The sequence below is a fragment of the Felis catus genome, chromosome C1 (genome assembly GCF_018350175.1).
Source record: "Felis catus isolate Fca126 chromosome C1, F.catus_Fca126_mat1.0, whole genome shotgun sequence".
NCBI classification, from domain to species: domain Eukaryota; kingdom Metazoa; phylum Chordata; class Mammalia; order Carnivora; family Felidae; genus Felis; species Felis catus.
Window position 1 is genome coordinate 28774091 of NC_058375.1, and position 18085 is coordinate 28792175.

General features: G+C 51.3%; 1 long non-coding RNA gene across 1 annotated transcript; it reads right to left on the bottom strand.

The window, feature by feature from the left end:
* Nucleotides 1-12114: 12114 nt before the first annotated feature.
* LOC123379565 lies at nt 12115-17505 on the bottom strand. The gene is made up of 2 exons (XR_006584166.1): nt 16940-17505; nt 12115-14267 (listed from the first exon to the last, which is right to left on the bottom strand). It is a non-coding gene; the product is annotated as an uncharacterized LOC123379565 (long non-coding RNA).
* Between the last annotated feature and the right edge of the window lie 580 nt (nt 17506-18085).

The window sequence follows — 18085 nt, forward strand, 5'->3', positions numbered from 1 at the left end:
AGCCGGTGAGGAGCTTATAAGGCAAAGTGTGACACAGCTTCTTGACCATGACCCAGGGGCTTGTGGCTCATTAAAGATGATTGTAAGAAGCGTAACCTCTGAAGAGATATACAGGGGTGGGTGGAGAAGGGAAGACGAGCCAGGGAAGACACTTTCATTTACGTCCTCCAGGGTTTTTTTCTTACAAGGCCGTATTACTATTATAATACATTTTTTAGTCTTTTAAACTTTCTCTCTTGGCTAGGATCGCAAATAATTCACACTAGCTGCCATTTATCAAGGGTTTCTGCACATTATCTTGCTCATCTTCACGCTGGCTCTCTGAGAAACATACTATCATCCCATTTCCCAGATGGGAAACTGAAGGAGAACAAGCCAGAATGAGCAAATGTACCAGAATTTGAACCTGGGTCTGCTGACCCCAAGCCTGCCCTCCTAACACTCGGTTCTGCAGCCCCCTGGGAGCACACACCGCAGGGAGGCGAACGCATCACTTTCACAGATGCCGGGGAGCCAGAGACAAAGCACATTCCCGGGACAACAGAGCCACATTCAAACCATCTGGAGAGGCTGGTGCCCTGGGCATGGAGCCAGAGTGCCAGGATGGAATGTATCAGGTGCAGATGTGAAATCTTGGACTTGGGAGCAAAGCCTTGCCCGAGAACAGGCAGGAACCGTGTGTCCTGCCGGGGATTTGCACAGTCTGCCAAGATGCGCACACCCGGAGGCTAGGCCTGCATCCCACTGGAGGTCGGAGACCATTGGCTGACTGGGGACGAGCGCCAGGCTGACTTCAGCCCACGCTTGTAGGGACTATCCGTCTCCCTCTCTCTTTTGTCCTCTTGCCATCCCTGATCGTGTCTCCTCTGGTGGCCCCGATGAAGCTGGTGCCCAGCCCTGAAGCACCTCAACCCAGAGACAGGCTGAGACAGGATTGGGGCTCTTGGGGAGGTGAAGGAGCCCACTGAGTGACTTTAGGGAATTGCGCTAAGTAAGTGATTTTTACGGGTTTTTTTTCCTAATGTTCATTTTTGAGAGACGGAGCAGGAGTGGGGGAGGGGCAGAGAGAGCGAGGGAGACACAGAATCTGAAGCAGGCTCCAGGCCCTGAACTGTCAGCACAGAGCCCCACACGGGGCTCGAACCCATGAACCACGAGATCATGACCTGAGCCCAAGTCGGACGCTCAACCGACTGAGCCACCCAAGCGCCCTGATCTTTAAGTTTTTTAAGCGGAAGACCCTTCTCCTGCATTGAATCTTATCTTATGTGAACTAGGTAAGGAAGGAGTGTCTCTGGTTGAAAGCAGGTGGGGGGAGACTCCCTGCTGGTCTTCCCCCCTTCCCCCACTCAGGGTCCCTGAACAAGGTGTGAAACCCACTGAGCTTGAGCACTTGGAAAAGCCCCTGGCTCAGAAAATGCTCTGATCCTTTAAGTCCTGATGAATAATCATAGAACTAACACGTATTAAGCACTAACTATGCGCCAGCCACTAAGCTACAGGCTTCACACAAACCTTGTCATTTAATCCTCATCGGAAACCTCTGGAGCGGGTTCTATCACCAGGCAGAGACTGCCCGCTGCCCACCAAACTCTCCACCTTGCTCTAACGAAACTCGAAGCCAGAAGCACCGCCAGACTACATTTCCCAGCTTCCTTTGCAGCGAGGTGAGGCCACGTGACCAAGCTCTGCCCAATAGCACGTGAGCAGGGGCGACTGTGCAGCTGCCAGCCGGTTTGGTGAAGGGAACGAGCGAAGCCCCCACGCTCCCCTCCACCCCCTGCGCCTGGCGGGGACCGGGGCCTCCAGAGCGGTTGTGGAAGCCTGGCGTTCAAGTGGCGGGTTGGGATCCCTGAATTTACCCTGCGTGGCAGCGCCCTCTGCCGACCCGGAGCCCACCCACCTGTACCACTACCTGAGAGAATCTTCCATTGGTTTTCAGCCACCGCAAGTGTAGATGTCCACAGCCCCATGGGCTGGCCTTCCAGATCCTCAGTGCTTGGAGGAGGAAGGCAGAAGAGATGAAATAACTCTGTGAGATCATCTAGCCAGCGGCAGAATCCGAAGCCCTTGAGTCGGCCCCGAAAGAGTCCCTGCCCTCAAACCATGACATCCCCCCCCCACCCCCCATGTTACAAAATTAGTGATGCCAATACTCGGGGCCACCAAGACTCAGGAGAGTAGGTGAATGGATAAACAAAGCGTGGCACATCCGGACAATGGAGTGTTACTGGGTGACAAAGAGGAAGGAGCCATCAAGCCATGAAAAGCCATGGAGGAAACTTAAAAGCATATTCCCAAGTGAAAGAGGCCAATCTCCAAAGTCTACCTACTGGATGAGTCCAACCCCCTGACCTTCTGGAAAAGGGCAGAACCAAGGAGACGGTGGTTTCCGGGCATTCAGGGGGGGCGGTGGGAGGGGTGAATAAGCAGAGTACAGAGATTTTGAGGGCGGCGAAACTACTTTGTACAATCCTGTAATGGTGACATTTGTCAAAACTCACAGACTGTACAACATAGACACTGAATCCTAATGTAAACTAAGGACTTTCGTTAATAATAACGGGTCAGCTTTGGTTCATCAGCTGTAACAAATGTAGGACGCTAATGCAAGATGTAAATAATAGAGAAAACTGGGGAGGGGGGTATATGGGAGATCGCTGCGCTTTCTGATCAATTCGCCTGTAAACCTAAAACTTCTCTAGAAATAAAGTCTATTAATTAAGTATGTATGAATTTAAATAAATATATACGGCTTCAAGAAAAACTCATGTATGAAAGAAATTAATAATAATATTTTGCCACACGCAATACACTCTGATTCGCACCCCGTGAATCTTCCCAGCAAACGATGATGTAAATATTGTCATTATCCCATTTTTCAGATGAAGAAACCGAAGCTCAGAGAGGCCAAGAAATTTGCCAAGCCAGGACAAAACACCCATTTCTTTGACTTCTCATCAGCCTCCCTCCCTAAGACCTGCCCCCTCCACCTTCCACAGACATGTGCCATCATCAAACCAGGGCACCAGTTCCCCAGCAAGAAGAGCCTGTAGGTGACAGTGTGCCAGGCCCTTTGTATGTAAGCCATGTGGATAACGGCTCACAACAGCCCTGTGAGGGAGGCTCCAAGGTCACTCCGCAAACTAGACCCCAGACTCCCTGTGCGGTGCTCGTTCATCCGCAGAGCACTCACTCGGAATAGATCAGCCCCTGCGCCCCAGTGCCCCTGCACCACTCAACACACACACACACACGCACGCAGACACCCTTGCACTTTGTCAATGACTCTCAAACATACAGGCTTTGGCTATCCAGGGGACATGAGGCCCTTCAGCACGTACACAAGCCAGCATTTCTCACCAAGAACAGAGGGTCATTTGGGGACATTTTTTTTTCCTGGAGATTTGTCAAGACCTCCTTCAAAATGCATAACCACACCTGCACATTAGCTCAAGGCATCACTTTCCCCGCTCTCTGTAACCCCTGGAGGGGAACTGAAGGAATGTATCAAATTCTTAATTTAAGAAAAAAAAAAAAATCCCTGCCGCCTGCATGCGGCGAAAGGGCCATTTCGTATGTTGGAGGCGTTAGGAGGAAAGTGCTGCCTGAAAAATACTGATCTGACTGCAGTTCCTGGGATGCTGGGCCTCCCCGTGAAAGAAATAGGGTGCGATCCAGTTTTGGTGTTTAAAGAACATAAACGCAGGCCGGGGACAGCATGATGTCTGACCGTCAGGGCTGTGGACTACCCATTACCTTACGACAGGGTGAGATGATTCGGAACCTACCGAGTTTTATTAAACATGCAGGCTCCATTCCACCATAAGTGGCGGGGACAGCACTGGGGCCTGGGGCGAGCCGCCCCAAAAGCTGTCAATGCCTCCAAAACTGAGAGGCACCCAGTCTACCATCCCCTTCCTCTGGAAGGGCCCACGAAGTCTCTGGGATCAGAGAGGCTCCACCATTTCCTGGCTGTGTGATCCTGGGTATGTTACCTAACCTCCCTGAGCCTTTGTTTCTTCCTCTGAACAAGTTTGACAAATACTGATAGGATCTGATGAGATCGTGCAGGCAAAACACATGATGATGATGTGAGAGCCAGCCTGGTTCTTACAGAGTATCTCATCCAATCCTCTCACTATGCAGATGGGAAAGCTGAGGCCCAGAGAAGGGAAGAGACTTGCCCAAGATCACACAGCAAGCTGGAAGACCTGGGACTAGGACCTATGTCCTTGTTTCTTAGACCAAGGCTTTCTCCGCTGTGCACACTGGTCACATTCTGAGACTATCTCAGGAATGTAAGGACTATGCCAACAGCCATGTGAGTTCTATAGCAGAAGCCAGCCCTGGGACAAGGAAAGGCGGGGGTATCCCCTTCCACCGGCCAACCTGGGGTTCCCATTCAGCTGCCCTAAGGGCTGGGGTCTGCTTCGGCCCCTCTGTGTAAGCAAGTGGTTGACAGAAAGCAAGGAGAGTGAAAGGGAACCCTTCTCCCTTATGCCAAATGTCTCCATTCCTGGAGAGGCCAGCAGGAGGAGATCTGGGTGGGTGATCGGCCCTGCAACCCAACCCCACCTTCTTTTTTTTTTTAATTTTTTTTTCAACGTTTATTTATTTTTGGGACAGAGAGAGACAGAGCATGAACGGGGGAGGGGCAGAGAGAGAGGGAGACACAGAATCGGAAACAGGCTCCAGGCTCTGAGCCATCAGCCCAGAGCCTGACACGGGGCTCAAACTCCCGGACCGCGAGATCGTGACCTGGCTGAAGTCGGACGCTTAACCGACTGCACCACCCAGGCGCCCCCCAACCCCACCTTCTTAAACTCCGTTCTGGAAGTCAGGCCTTTGCTGCTTAGGCTACCTGGTAGGTGCCTCTGGTTTCCAGGACTCGATCAGGCATTGAGTCTTCTTCAGGTGTTCTGCATAGACACTGGAAGATCACGGCCACGAACCTACCAGAGGAGCCCTGTCTAAAGGGGTGGCGTTGTCTAAGGTCCCCCCAAACCGCTCCTTCCTGTCCCTTTCTGGGTCCCTCTGAGTGGGAAGACGGCTCTATTACCCTCCTATCTTGGGAGCACAGACGCGTCAAGGCCCCGGCCCCTTGAGTAGATGGGGATGGGCTCCAGGCACGTGCCCTGAATGGGTTTGGTAGGGCTTGGAGACCCTGAACAGCCCATGCTCCTTTCTTAAGGTATCCATCATTATCAGTCTCCCATAGCCTCTACCGAGTAGAACAAGCCATGGTCCACGTCACATGACCCCGTCACCACCCGGCCACAGCTAACGCGTCAAAAAGGTAACACCTGACTCAAAGACAGCTCATCCGTTGGCTGACCGGCCATCCCGTGAGCTGGCCACAGCCCTACGTGGAGGAATTTGAGCTAAGAGATTTGGAGTCAACGGCTACGGGGGTGGTGGGGAAAGTTAGTATGAAGAGAGGGCAGCTTAGAGTCATGTGACCTCAAAGCTGAAAGAAGGTGAATGTTTTCACAGGGGTGTCGGGGTCTTGGCCCTGATGAAGGTGAGGAGGAAGAATCCCAGAGCCACCTCTGCAGAGCGCCGAGACAGGAATGCAGGCCAGATGCTCAGATTAATGGAAGTCAATATTGATTAGGGTTCCCCTTTCCAGCAAGGTGGGAAGATTCCCGAAAGAGTCTAGAAAGCGACGCCAGAGGGAGAAGCACTAAGTCCACAGTGGTGTCCTCAAAGCAAGGAAGGCTAAAGGTATCCTTGAAGGAGGGTGGCATGAATCCCTAGGAAAGGAGATTCCCACCAGGCATCCAGATATAAGAGGAGTAGGTCCCTGAGGTTGAGAATTGATGGAAACAAGAGACATTCTCTCGAACCCTGAACCAGAGTTCACCCTGTCCCCCAAATTCCAGAGTCAATACGGGCAAAGTGAGGAGCTATCCTGTGAGCCACTGATAAAGAATCTACTCGGGTAGCTTGGATAGCCTGGTTACTCCTTCCCTGGGCTTGGTAGGGCCCTGAGGGGGCCTGGAAGATCAGCGGAGAAGGGAGGCCGTGACCTGTAGGGCCACAGAAGCGATACATATGAACCAAATAATTTGGTACAGACACCTGCTCCCCCTCCCTCTACAAGGTGGCTTGGGGCAGGAGGTGGGGACGAGAGAAGAGGCGGACACAGGTGACAGGATCCATGGAGGACATGGAGGGAAAGGACAGGCGTCTGCAGAGTTCACAAGTTGGGGGACAGGCTGGACTTTGACAATTTCCTTGTTTCCGAACATTAGGTGCAAACCCTCTGTGAAAGGTCACCCTGGGAAGAAAAGAGGAAAAAATCCTTGTCTCTATTACTCCCTCTTCATGTGCCTCGCGTAAAAAACGCCTTAGCCTGAATCCAACCGTCCCCAGCACCAGTTCTCCCCAAGCAGATTGGCTGCAGCCTTCACCAGGCTACAACCACATGCCTCGTTTACACGAGTGGGCCCCAGGTATACCTGCGCCAAGCACCTGCTCAGAGGGGCACGGGAGGTTGCATTATTAGCGCTTAGTGGCCAGCGGGAGCAGATTAGGCGCCACTGAGCTGTAGGATTATCCCCGGATCTCACTATCCATTCACCACTCTGGCTGCGTCCGTGGGAAAGCGATCTGGAGAGGCCCAGAGAAGTCGGGCACGGTGAGGGCTGCTGTATACTCGGTCTGCCGAGCAGGGCCCGCCAGTGATCAGCAGCACGGAACAGACATGTCCGCGACTGCTCCCCGCAGGCACCGACGGTCTGTCTCGACACCGTGAGAGCATCCCCCACAGTGTGCTCGGAATCCCATTCCTGACCACCCCATCCTCACCGGATTCAACCTCCTTCGGGCTTCGGGCCTTGGGTTCACGTGTGACTTGGCTCTACGCTCTCTGACAAGCGCCCACCTAAGCCCAGAAAGGCCGACCTTCCCCCGTCCGGGAGGTTTTTTCCAAGATCTGTGCCTTTTCCACTTCCTAAGTCCACCCATCTTGGCTAGAAATAGACCCAAAGTAGCAGTTCAGTGCCCTCAAACCAGAGGCAGGCAAGATCTCACGGAGGCTTCTCTGTCCAACCAAACGAGGTGGCCAGCGAGCATCCAGAGCTTTGCGGGTTCGGTCTCCACGTGGCCCACCTTTGGGCCCACGTGATGATTTGCACCATGACACCTCCCTCATCTTCCCCAGGAGGCCATGGTCCGTCGGCTTTCCCCCCACCTGCTGATGACGGTAGCAGAAAGCCATCACTTCTCAAAGGGCTGGGACAAGCCAGGCACCGTGTCAACTGTTTCACATAACTATCTCAGAGAATTTTCACAACTACCCTGAGGGTAGGTGTTTTCCCATGTTACAGGGGAGGAAACCGAGGCCCAGAGATTTACCACACAGCTAAAAAGCAGCAGAACGAAGGTTCTAACTCACACCCATTTATCTCCAAAGATAGGGCTCGTCACCCCGGTCTAGATGTCCTCCAATGCCCTGAAACCCCCACAGAAGGGGTCAGGCATTTCCACGCCTGGAGCCTCCATGGCCACTTCCTGCCCCTTCAGACCTTTGCCTTAAGTCAAAGAAGATCCTTTCCCTGTCCCATCACTAAATCTTGGGGTCTACACTCGGTGCCAGTAGGTGCCCTACAAACATCTGAGAACAGAGGAACGAAGGCGTTGGAGAACCCTTGCGTTTATGTTGCAGGTTCACGCGTATGTCTTGACCTCTCCAGGGCCGACAGGACTGGGCCCAACTCCTTGTGTAGATGCTTTTCCCCGAGGGGGCCTCAGCACCTTCTCTCCGGGCACCCTCACTCTGGTGTCACGTCAGCATTCTTCCATACATCTTTGGGTTTTCTTTCCTCAAGTGTTTGGTTCAACAAGCACCTCCTGAGACCTCCACTGCACGCCAGGCTCTAGGGAATCCAAGATGAACCACAAACCACCTGCCCTCCTGAAGCTCACGGTCCAATGGCCAGGGAGGAAGACCCAGGCGTGGCAACGGAAACCCAGGCCAAACTAAGACAGCACCTGTGAGGCTTGGAAATGCTGTGAGAGAGGCTGTCCGGCCAGGATCTGAGCCCTCATGTGGTCCTGAAATCAAACCTCTGCCTTTATCATAAGCCCCCCAATCAGGCACCCACCTGCCACTACGTCCTTTCTCTCTTTAGTTCCAAGAAGGGGTGGAAAGGTCACCAAGGCCCTTATGGCCTCTCGTAAGCATCATGCCCAGGATGTCACGGGGGAGTTTGCAGGAAAAGCTTGGGAGGTTAGGAGATTCTGAGCTCAGCATGGAGTACTCAAACAGCTGGAGCCCTAAGGTTGTATTAACAGAAGAATAGGCCCACTCATAGGAGGTGATAGTCCTTCTAGACCCCAGGTTGAAACACAAATGCCCAGGTGCCAAGCAGCGTGTGGAGCAAATGGGTGAGGGGGTGGGTGTAAGCGCTGGGAAGGAAGCACAGCCTGGCCTGGTCGGGACTGCAGCAGGCTGGAGAACACAAGTGCGCCCCAATAGGGGCAGCCTCCCTCAGCCCAGAGAGAGCTCCGTCCCGTGGGAATGCGGGCCCAGTGTGGCCTGGTTGTATTCCTAAGTGTTCTTCTTATTCTCGAGTGCTTCAGTTATCTACTGCTGTGTAAAAAAGCAGCCCCAGACTCGGTGGCTTAAAGCAACCCCAAAGGGAGGAGGCGTGGGGAGGACGTGCATAAGGGGGACAGAGTCTCAGGCTGGGATGACGAAAGGGCTCTGGGGATGGATGGTGATGACAGCTGCATAGCCAAGTGAATGTACTTATGCCGAACTGTAGGCTTCAAAGTGGCCGAGAAGGGAAATTTTATGTTAGATAGATTTAGCACCCTCAAAAATGGTGAATTTTAGGGGCGCCTGGGTGGCTCAGTCAGTCCAGCATCCGACTTCGGCCCAGGTCATGATCTCGCGGTTTGGGAGTTCGAGCCCCGCGTCAGGCTCTGTGCTGACAAGGTTGGAGCCTGGAGCTTTGGATTCTGTGTCTCCCTCTCTCTGCCCCTCCCCCACTCACGCCTCTCTCTCCCTCTCTCAAAAGTAAATAAACATTAAAAACAAAAATACCCAAGGAAGGCAGTGAGGAGCCTTAGAAAGCCAGGCAGACCCAGGTTTGACCCCAGCACCTTGGCGTACCAGCTGTGTGAGTTGGGACGAGCTGCTCAAGCTCTCTGAACCTCAATCTCTCTGTCTTTAAAATACGAAACAAGAGCCCCAGCTTCATGGAGTTGTACCTGGCGCGGTGCCTGGTGCCAGAGTTGGCACTCATCACACTCAATTTCCCTTTCCCCCGATGCCAGTGAGTAGTTGTGACTAACACGGGCCAGGTGCATAATGGAAAGCACAAGAAATATCTGCTTACTTGTGCAATTTCGGAGAAGGCAGATTTGGGCTGAAATAAAGGAGAGCTAGCACCAAAACCATTCAATCCTGGCAGAGGCTCCTTTTGGGGTAGGGAGCTTCTCATTGAAAGAGGTGTGCAAGTCCACTGGGAAATGAGCTGGCCTGGGTGAGTCCTAAGAACTCCTATAACTCCAATCAATTACAACTCTACAAAATGCTCAGTGGATTTATGGGGAAGCATTTTTCCCATCAATTTCAGGAATGTTACACATTTATTATAAAGTGCCCACCTCCATTCACTGCTAATGGGATTATAAATTGACACAAACTTTCTGAAGGGCAATTTGACATAAGGCATCAGGACCCTTAAAAATATCTACACCATTTGACCCTGTGGGAATTTGTCCCAAGGAAATAATCTATAATGTGCTCAGAGATATAAGTACAAGAATGTGGTTTGTTATTTATAATAGCAAACAAAAAAAGTGGAAATAATTGAACTGTCCAACGAAAGAGGAATGATTAAATAAATTAGGGCACAGCCAAAGATGGAAAACCGTGCTTCCATTAATCTTGAGGATTCTTCCCACAATTATCTGTTAGAAGAAAATCTCTTTAAATTCAAGTTCTTAGAAAGAGTCTCCTATTAAGTGCACTCTCTCTTACTCTGTTTTTAAACAACAAAGTACTATTTGGGGAAATCACATTAGCCCTCCCTGACCTCAATCAATGCTACTTTGGGATGTTTAAGGAGGTCACCTGCGAGAACTGGCAAAAAGGAGGCAGAAAATTTTAACAGGGATTTAGTAATTATTCTGAGGGTTACGACCTCACAATTGCAAGTCTTGGCTGTCATTGTGAGCCAGCTTTTCCAGCTTTTAAAAGCAATACAGTAAGAAGTTATGTTGTAGAGATCACTAATACACACTCATGGGACAAATCAAGACGATCCTCATGTTAAGTAAATAGGTATCTGTGGCTTGGAGTACAATTTCCAGAGACAACACTGCACACAGATTTTAAGAGAGTTGCATCTCAATCTCAAACAAGTTCGACAAAAAAATGGAAATGATGGGCTCTGGACAGCTATGCTGGGTAATTCACAAAACAGCTCTGGGGATGATAAAAACACAGATGTCAAAGATACTAGGAGAGTCAGTATAAAATGCGAAAGTGGGGGGGGGGGAAATGTAATCTTTCTAAATATAAGATATTTTGTGTTACATGGCTTTAAATATCCATATGTAACTACGTTTATAAATTAAGCATTATGAATCAGCATTTGATGATTTCTCTAAATATTTGTATATTCAAGTTGACCTCAAAACTTTTTGTTGACGCTTCCATTTGGGAAAACTAGGTGTTCTGTTCTTGGCTACCACATATTTAGGCTCATAAGACATATAGCCATGAAAGAAAAGATCTGTGAAATAGTATTAAATAGAAAACATAGTTTCTAGGCTATAGTCTGATTCTAATTTTATTTAAACACACGCAACTGTGGACTTTGGGAAAAAAGACTACAAAGAACTATACCAAAATGTTAACAATGGGGGTGCCTGGGTGGCTCAGTCGGTTAAGCATCTGACTTCAGCTCAGGTCATGATCTCGCGGTCCGTGAGTTCGAGCCCCGCGTCGGGCTCTGTGCTGACCGCTCAGAGCCTGGAGCCTGTTTCGGATTCTGTATCTCCCTCTCCCTCTGCCCCTCCCCCGTTCATGCTCTGTCTCTCTCTGCCTCAAAAATAAATAAACGTTAAAAAATTAAAAAAAAAAATGTTAACAATGACTGTAACTGGGTAGTGCGATTATGAAGTATACATGGGTTTTTCAAGTTGTTTTTTTCTTTAAAATATACTAATTTTTAAAAACCTTGTGTAATGTTTATTTACTTTTGAAAGAGAAAGAGAGCACAAGCGGGGGAGGGGCAGAGAGAGAGGGAGACACAGAATCCGAAGCAGGCTCCAGGCTCTGAGCTGTCAGCACAGAGGCCAACGTGGGGCTCGAACTCACGAAACGAGATCATGACCTGAGCCGAAGTCGGATGCTCAACCGACTGAGCCACTCAGATGCCCCAAAATATACTAATATTTTAACCAAGGGAGATAATTTTTTTAAGTTTATTTATTTATTTTGAGAGAAAGAGAAAGAGCAGTGTAGGAGCAGAGAGAGAGAGACAGGGAGAGAGGAGAGAGAGAATCCCAAGCAGGTTCCACACTGTCAACACAGAGCCCGCTGCGGGGCTCGAACCCATGAACTTCGAGATCATGACCTGAGCCGAGATCAAGAGTGAGTCAGACACTTAACCAACTGAGCCTCCTGGGCGTGCCCCAAAGGGGATCATTTTTTAAGTCTTTTGTAAAAGTACCTCCTTTCTTAGATTCTCCCTTGGGGCCATTAGAGTATCTTCTGTTCCTATTCGTTCCCTAAATCTTTGGGAACTGTTGTACGAGACAGATCAGGAGGATTTTAATAGACACATATGCACTGACATAGGAAGATGTGCCTGACACAGAGGGAGAAAAAAGCGGACTACTAAGCAAATATCAATAACTCATATGTGATATGATTCCTCCTCTGAAAGAAGGGGAGAGGAGTGTGGGGAGAGAGAGAAAGGGAGGAGTGTGGGGAGAGAGAGAAAGGGAGGGAGGGAAGTATAACAGACGTGTGTGTGTGTGTGTGTGTGTGCGCGTGTGTACACGTGATATACACAGCCATAGGGGTAGGTCCAGAAGGAAACCCACCAAACTGCCCAAAGCCAGGGTGAGAAATCCCATACTCTTCTGTATTGTTCATTTTTTTATTTGCACAGTGCCTGTTCATAATAGGATTGTAATCGGCTTTTTGCTGATTCCACTGGAATAGGGGGAATGCTGAAGGCGAGTCCCATCCATTTGCATGGCTTCACTACGCCACAAAAGAAAAAAAAAAATTAACCGGCATTCCCTAGACCCCCTAAGCCTGTAGGGCACAAAGGAGTTTACGATTACAGCAACAAGCTCCGTTCCTGTGGCCCCATCTGCTATGGCAGGACTTCTCATCTCTAAGAGGACACAGAGACACAATTGAGCATGAAGAGCTGTTTGCTGAGTGTTTTCTAGGAGCCAGGCACTGCGCCAAGTGCTTTGCATGCATTAGCTTAGTTAACCCTTACCACAACCTTCTATCCATTTTACAGCTGAAGAAACTGAGGCACGAAGAGGGCGAGCTTATATCGCTGGTCAGTGACAGAGCTGAGATTTGACTCAGGCAGCCCAGGCACCCCTTGGGTGACTCACATGTACCCACAAATACACCTTTCAAGCCACAGTCCTGCCGTGGCAGCCAGGACCCACCGTGGAGGGCAACAGTATAGAGGCCAGGGCCTCGAGCACCCTTTACCGCCACCGGGTTGGGGCTGCGTGGCCAGAAAGCTAGGAGACTGAACTGCTAGGATCGCACCTGGACCAGTCCCAGAATTTCCGGATCCTGCCCTGGCCCAGCCACCACCCTCCTCCTAAGAGGTCCTTAGGGAAAAGAGCCCACCAAGGAACCATGGTGGTTCCTGGCCCGGGAGAAGTCCTTTTCCTAAACCAGGCTGAGCCACCCGCTTCCCCAGCCTAATCTCAGATCTCAGGGCCCCGAGGCAAGACGGGCTCCAGTCCCACCCTATCCCTGCCACCAAGGGCCAGAGAAAAACAGCAGGGAGACAGGCAGAAAGAGAGAGTAAGAGACAGTAAGAGAGACAAAGCCGGCCCCAGGGCGAGCTGGCTACACCCGCACAAAACCTTATTAGGTCTGCACAGCTGAGGAAGGTGGGAGAGAGACCCAGGCAGAGAACTGGACCTTCTCCCATTCTGGAGAAGCCCTAACCAGTGCTCCATCCTGTCTCCTGCAGGAATGGAAAAGAGAAGAAGGAACACACTCACAAACCCTAGATGTGGCCTCCTGAGATCCTTAACTTAGACAATAAGCATCCTTCTTCCCTTGGGGGGGAGGGGGAGGGGCACCGTTTCTGGCCGTCAGTGCTGACCCATCCTCGGGGAGGACTGTCACGGGCAGTCAGGGGAGAGGGGACCCCCACCCCGGTGCCTTAGGGCTCCATCACTGCTGCAGGTGGTGGCCCTGTCGCCGTCAGGTCATCAGTGAGACAGCCTGGACCTTCAACACAGCAAGGCTGCTCCCTGTTCTCTGAAGCCCCCACCCTTTTGTGCCACACGGCCTGACATAGACGGCCCATGCTGGACCCTAAAAACACCTCCTGGTTTCTACTTGCAGACCAGGACTCAGACAGGATTGCCATATGAGGACAGAATCGCCCTTTCCCTGACACAAAGCTAATGGGCCCACTCCCGCCTCCCCAAGGACACTTTCCCACCTTGACAGTGCCTGCAGACGGCCTCCGGCCAGTCTACACTCTCTCTACCTCAGTCCTTGCCTGATGGTGCCTAACCCCACGTTAGCATCCAATAGAAACAGCCCTGCCCACATCCGCAGCTCCCCCTCCCCCTGGTGACACGTTCTGAAAAGGTAACAGCTCCCCCTCCCTCCCCGCCCAAACCTCCATCAGACAGAAGTCCCATCGTTGGTCAGTTTGCCCCGGATTCGGCACAGAGCTGAAACAGACTTGTCCGTGAGCTTACAGAAGGTCAGAGGAAATATGCAGGACAGTGCCCTGCAGGGGCTGGGGCTTCTGGTCTGCGACCCCCCTTTGGAAACAGAAGGACCTAAGAGCCTCTGGAAACCACTATCCATTTCTCCTCTCAGATTTTATCTCCTCCTCGGTCTTCCTTTTGATCTTGTTTGCAAGCCAGAGATGAGCATTTCCACGTTGACTCAGGCTTGATTATAACTGACTCTGAACCTTTCTAGTGATTAAAGTAGCCGCGAGGCGATGTTCTCCAGAGATCTGTACTGCAGGTTGAATAATTCAAGGATCCCTTCCAGAAGGCTGAGAAAACTGGGAGAAGAAAAAAAATCAGAAAGCAGGAAACTTTTTTTAAAAGAAAAGAGTAATTTCCCCCATGCCGGCTACACAATAAGTACTCGATAAATGTTGGTTAATTTTGATTGACGTAAACACTCCAACAGAAATCCAATGGAGAACTGGCAGTAATGAGCCTGGAGCAGGATACTGGAAGCTTCCAGCAAGTGGGGCACTTCAGGCGACTGCCTCCCTTCCCACCATAGGATGATATGCTTGGGAGCTTCTGGTGCTTTCCAGACTAGGACAGAAGCTTGAAATGAGGACAGGAGGGGAGGGGGGAAGGGGGCATCTGTCGACCTGCTCAGCCTGATGGGCTAAGGTTGAGCCAGTGGAGGAGGGTTCAGCCCGGAACATGAAGGAGCTGTTTTCATGAAGGCTGACTGCGTGAGACTGTGGGTCCAGGCTGGGCTGCTTTGGTGCCCCTGTGGCCGGGTGTGACCTGGTGAGGAAGAGGGGAGGGGCTTTCTCTCCACCTCAGTTCTGGCTTCCTGTGGCAGAGTTAGGGAGACGGGAGGCAATGGTAGAGCAGAACCAAGCCATGTGTAGCGGGTAGAATGCCTGGGAAGCGGTGTTCTCTCTGAAGGTGTTCAGCAGCAATGGAAGTGGCCAATCACCGCCTTCACATGGCAAGCAGAGGGCCTCCCAAGGAAGGAGAGTTGAAGAGGCATGGGTATGAGAACCAGCTCCCGTGGGTGGCCTAACATAACCAGGGAAGGCTCCAAGGGGAAAAGGAGATCTCTCAAGAGGCAGAGAGAGTCTGCAGCTCTTACCATCAGGGACTAATGGTACCGTGGCTGTGTTCGCACCCACAGGCTGGGGGAGTCCAGGGGGTTCGGGGTTTAGGACTTCCCACGCAGGACGGGTCCAACATTTGGCATCAATACCTAGTGGAGATCCCTAACCTAAGAAGGCTCTCGAATTCCCCTACCTGACCCCTCACGGTACAGAAACTGAAGCCCAGAGAGCCTGGGTTGCCCCGAGTCGCACAGCTAGTTAGGAGCTGGACAGGATCCCTCTTGCCCTCATTCCCAGTTCCCAGGAATGTGTGTGTGTGAGAGAGAGAGGCAGGCCAGCAGACAGACTAACTGGCTGAGATTCCGGCCAACTGACTGAGTCCACAGCAGCGCCTCACCCAGCGACGCCGGCCAGTGCACCGTCAGCACGTGGCCGAGCTGGAAGGCCAGCTGCCACCACTCCCTGAGCCGGCACAGTCAGCATCCACAGAGCCAATTCATCTACCTGTGCTTTAATGAGCATCAGATGCTGCAGCCAGGGACCTGAAGGCCCAGAAAATTCCAATTTCAAGCCCACTCTTTATACTCAATTAGCTTCACAACCCCGCACCCTGGAGACCCCAGGGCCAGCGGAGCCACGGAGCCGGCAGCTGGGCATCTCCCCAAACACCGAGCCCGGGCCCTTGCTGGACAGCGGTCTTGGTGTTCCAACATCAGAAATGCCTCCACTCCTGGGGAAAAGACTATTGGAAAACGGGGCCTAGGGCCGGTCTGGAACAAGAGGAGGCGTCTCAACAGCTCCGGGCAGAACAAATCCTCAAGGAACAGGCACACATTCTGCTCTCAGACCCTCCCTCCAAAGTCGCTTCAGATTGACCAACAAGCCTCCATGAACTCGGGAACAGCCCAGGGAGGTTCAAATAGGTTAGCTGTGCCACACCGGTTGGGTTCTCTGCCCGGCCCCCCATTTCCACCCACCTCCTTCTCCCTCCACCTGCTTGGAGCCAGGAGCACTATGACTCCGCCCCTATGACCACTGGTGATTGGACAAGGAGTAGGCATCTGGTCTGACCTGGACCAATCGGAGTCCCTTCGCTGAAAAGTCGGGGACACTGGTGTTGGGGGTGGAGAGAGAGGAAGGAAGAGATAAGTCTCAGGTGCCTGGGGCTAGAAACTGTACCAGGGGCCTTTTCCACACACCCCGTGGGCCAGAGAAGCGAAGAAATCCCGGCCTCAGAGAAAGAAGCATGAAGCAGAAAGGAACAGAGGACATCCAAAATCGAGCCCCTGTAATGTCCCCTCCCTGGTCCACTGGGGCTCACAGACATATTTGCTCTGTTGTCTGCCTTCCTCACTACATCATGGCACGCAGCTTTGGAGTCAGACACACCAGGATGGAATCTGAATTCTGCCAACCAGTCGTCTATAACCTTGAGAAACCTCACTCCCTCTCTGAGCCTCTGTTGCCTCAACTATAAATCGGTAATAAAAACAACCTCCCGGCAGGGCTATGGAAAGAATTTGAAATAATGGCTAAGGCATCAAGTGCAACATCTGTAGGCACCTATAAAGTGCTTTGCGGGGCTACTAAGGTTTCTAGGCATACCTAGAAAATTCCTATCCACATATCAAGACCCAGTTTAAGGGTTAGCACGTCCGTGAGGCCGCTCCCCCCCCCCCCCCATCCTGGACTCTGACAGAGCTCCTGCCTCTGACCTTGAAGCAACTTAAACATATGCTCCTTCTAAGTGTGTGTTATCTGACTGATGCCCAGGGCAAGGACTGGGTCTGATTTCTCCCTGCAACCCCCGGTACAGGCCTGGCACGCAGAGGAGATTTGTAGATACGTACTTAACTGAATCACATCAGATCACTGAAATCTTATTGAATTCTGTCACCTAGTATACTCACCCAGCTTTTAGAAGTTGGACTTCCTTCTTCCTCAATAACAATAATCGTAGCTGAACGCTATTGATCGCTTCCCGCCTTGCCAGGCGCTTTCTGGGTGTGCCTCTGGTGGTCATCTCATTTAACCCTTCCGGCCGCCCGTGAGGTAGGCACTGTAATTCGCCTTGTCTTCCAAATGGGGAAACTGAGGCTCAGAGACTTGTGTCAGATGTCCAAAGTCAAGCAGCCAGGAAGCAAGAGGAGCCAGATCCGAGTCCATGTGTTCTGTTTCCTCTTTTTGCCTCTTTTGCCTCTTTTTTTAGCTTTTTATTTTTAAATAATTTTCGATTCATGGAAGCGTTGCAAACATGATGCAGAGAGTCCCCATATGCCCTCCACCCAGCCCCCGCTAGCGTTAACGTCTCCCGTAACTGTGGTATATGGATCAAAATCTAAAATTGGGTGCCAGGGTGCCTCAGTCGGTTAAGTGTCCGACTCTGGTTTTTGGCTCAGGTCACAATCTCATGGTTTGTGGGTTCAAGCCCCTCACTGGGCTCCGTGCTGACAGGATGGATGGAGCCTGCTTGGGATTCTCTCTCTCTCTCTCTCCTTCTCTCTCTGTTCTTTCCCTGCTCTCTCTCTCTCTCTCTCTCTCTCTCTCTCTCTCAAAATAAATAAATAACCTTAAAAAAAATAAAAATTAACCTCGGTACAACAGTATTAATGAAACCAAAGACATCACTCGGATTCCCCCAGTTTTTCCACGAATGGACTTCTTCTGTCCCAGAACCCAGTCCAGCACCCCATGTCCCATTTACTCATGATATCTTTCCTTAGTCTTCTCCAGTGTGTGACGGTTTCTTGGTCTTTCCATATGTTTCATGACCCTAGCGCTTTGGGAGAGTAACAGATACTTTATAGAACGTCCCCCACTTTGGACTTGTCTGGTGGGTCTTCGTGAACGGCCTGAGGTTACAGATTTGGGGGAGCATACCGCATAGGTTCAGTGCCCGGCTCCTCGCACCATACAGGGGGCACATGATATCAACGTGACTCATTACCGGTGATGTTAGCACGGATCACTTGGTTTCTCCTCTGCAGAGTCACTACTTTTGCACATTTGCCTTTAACCAGCACGCTCTGATGCCCCTCGGTCAACATCACTGGGGC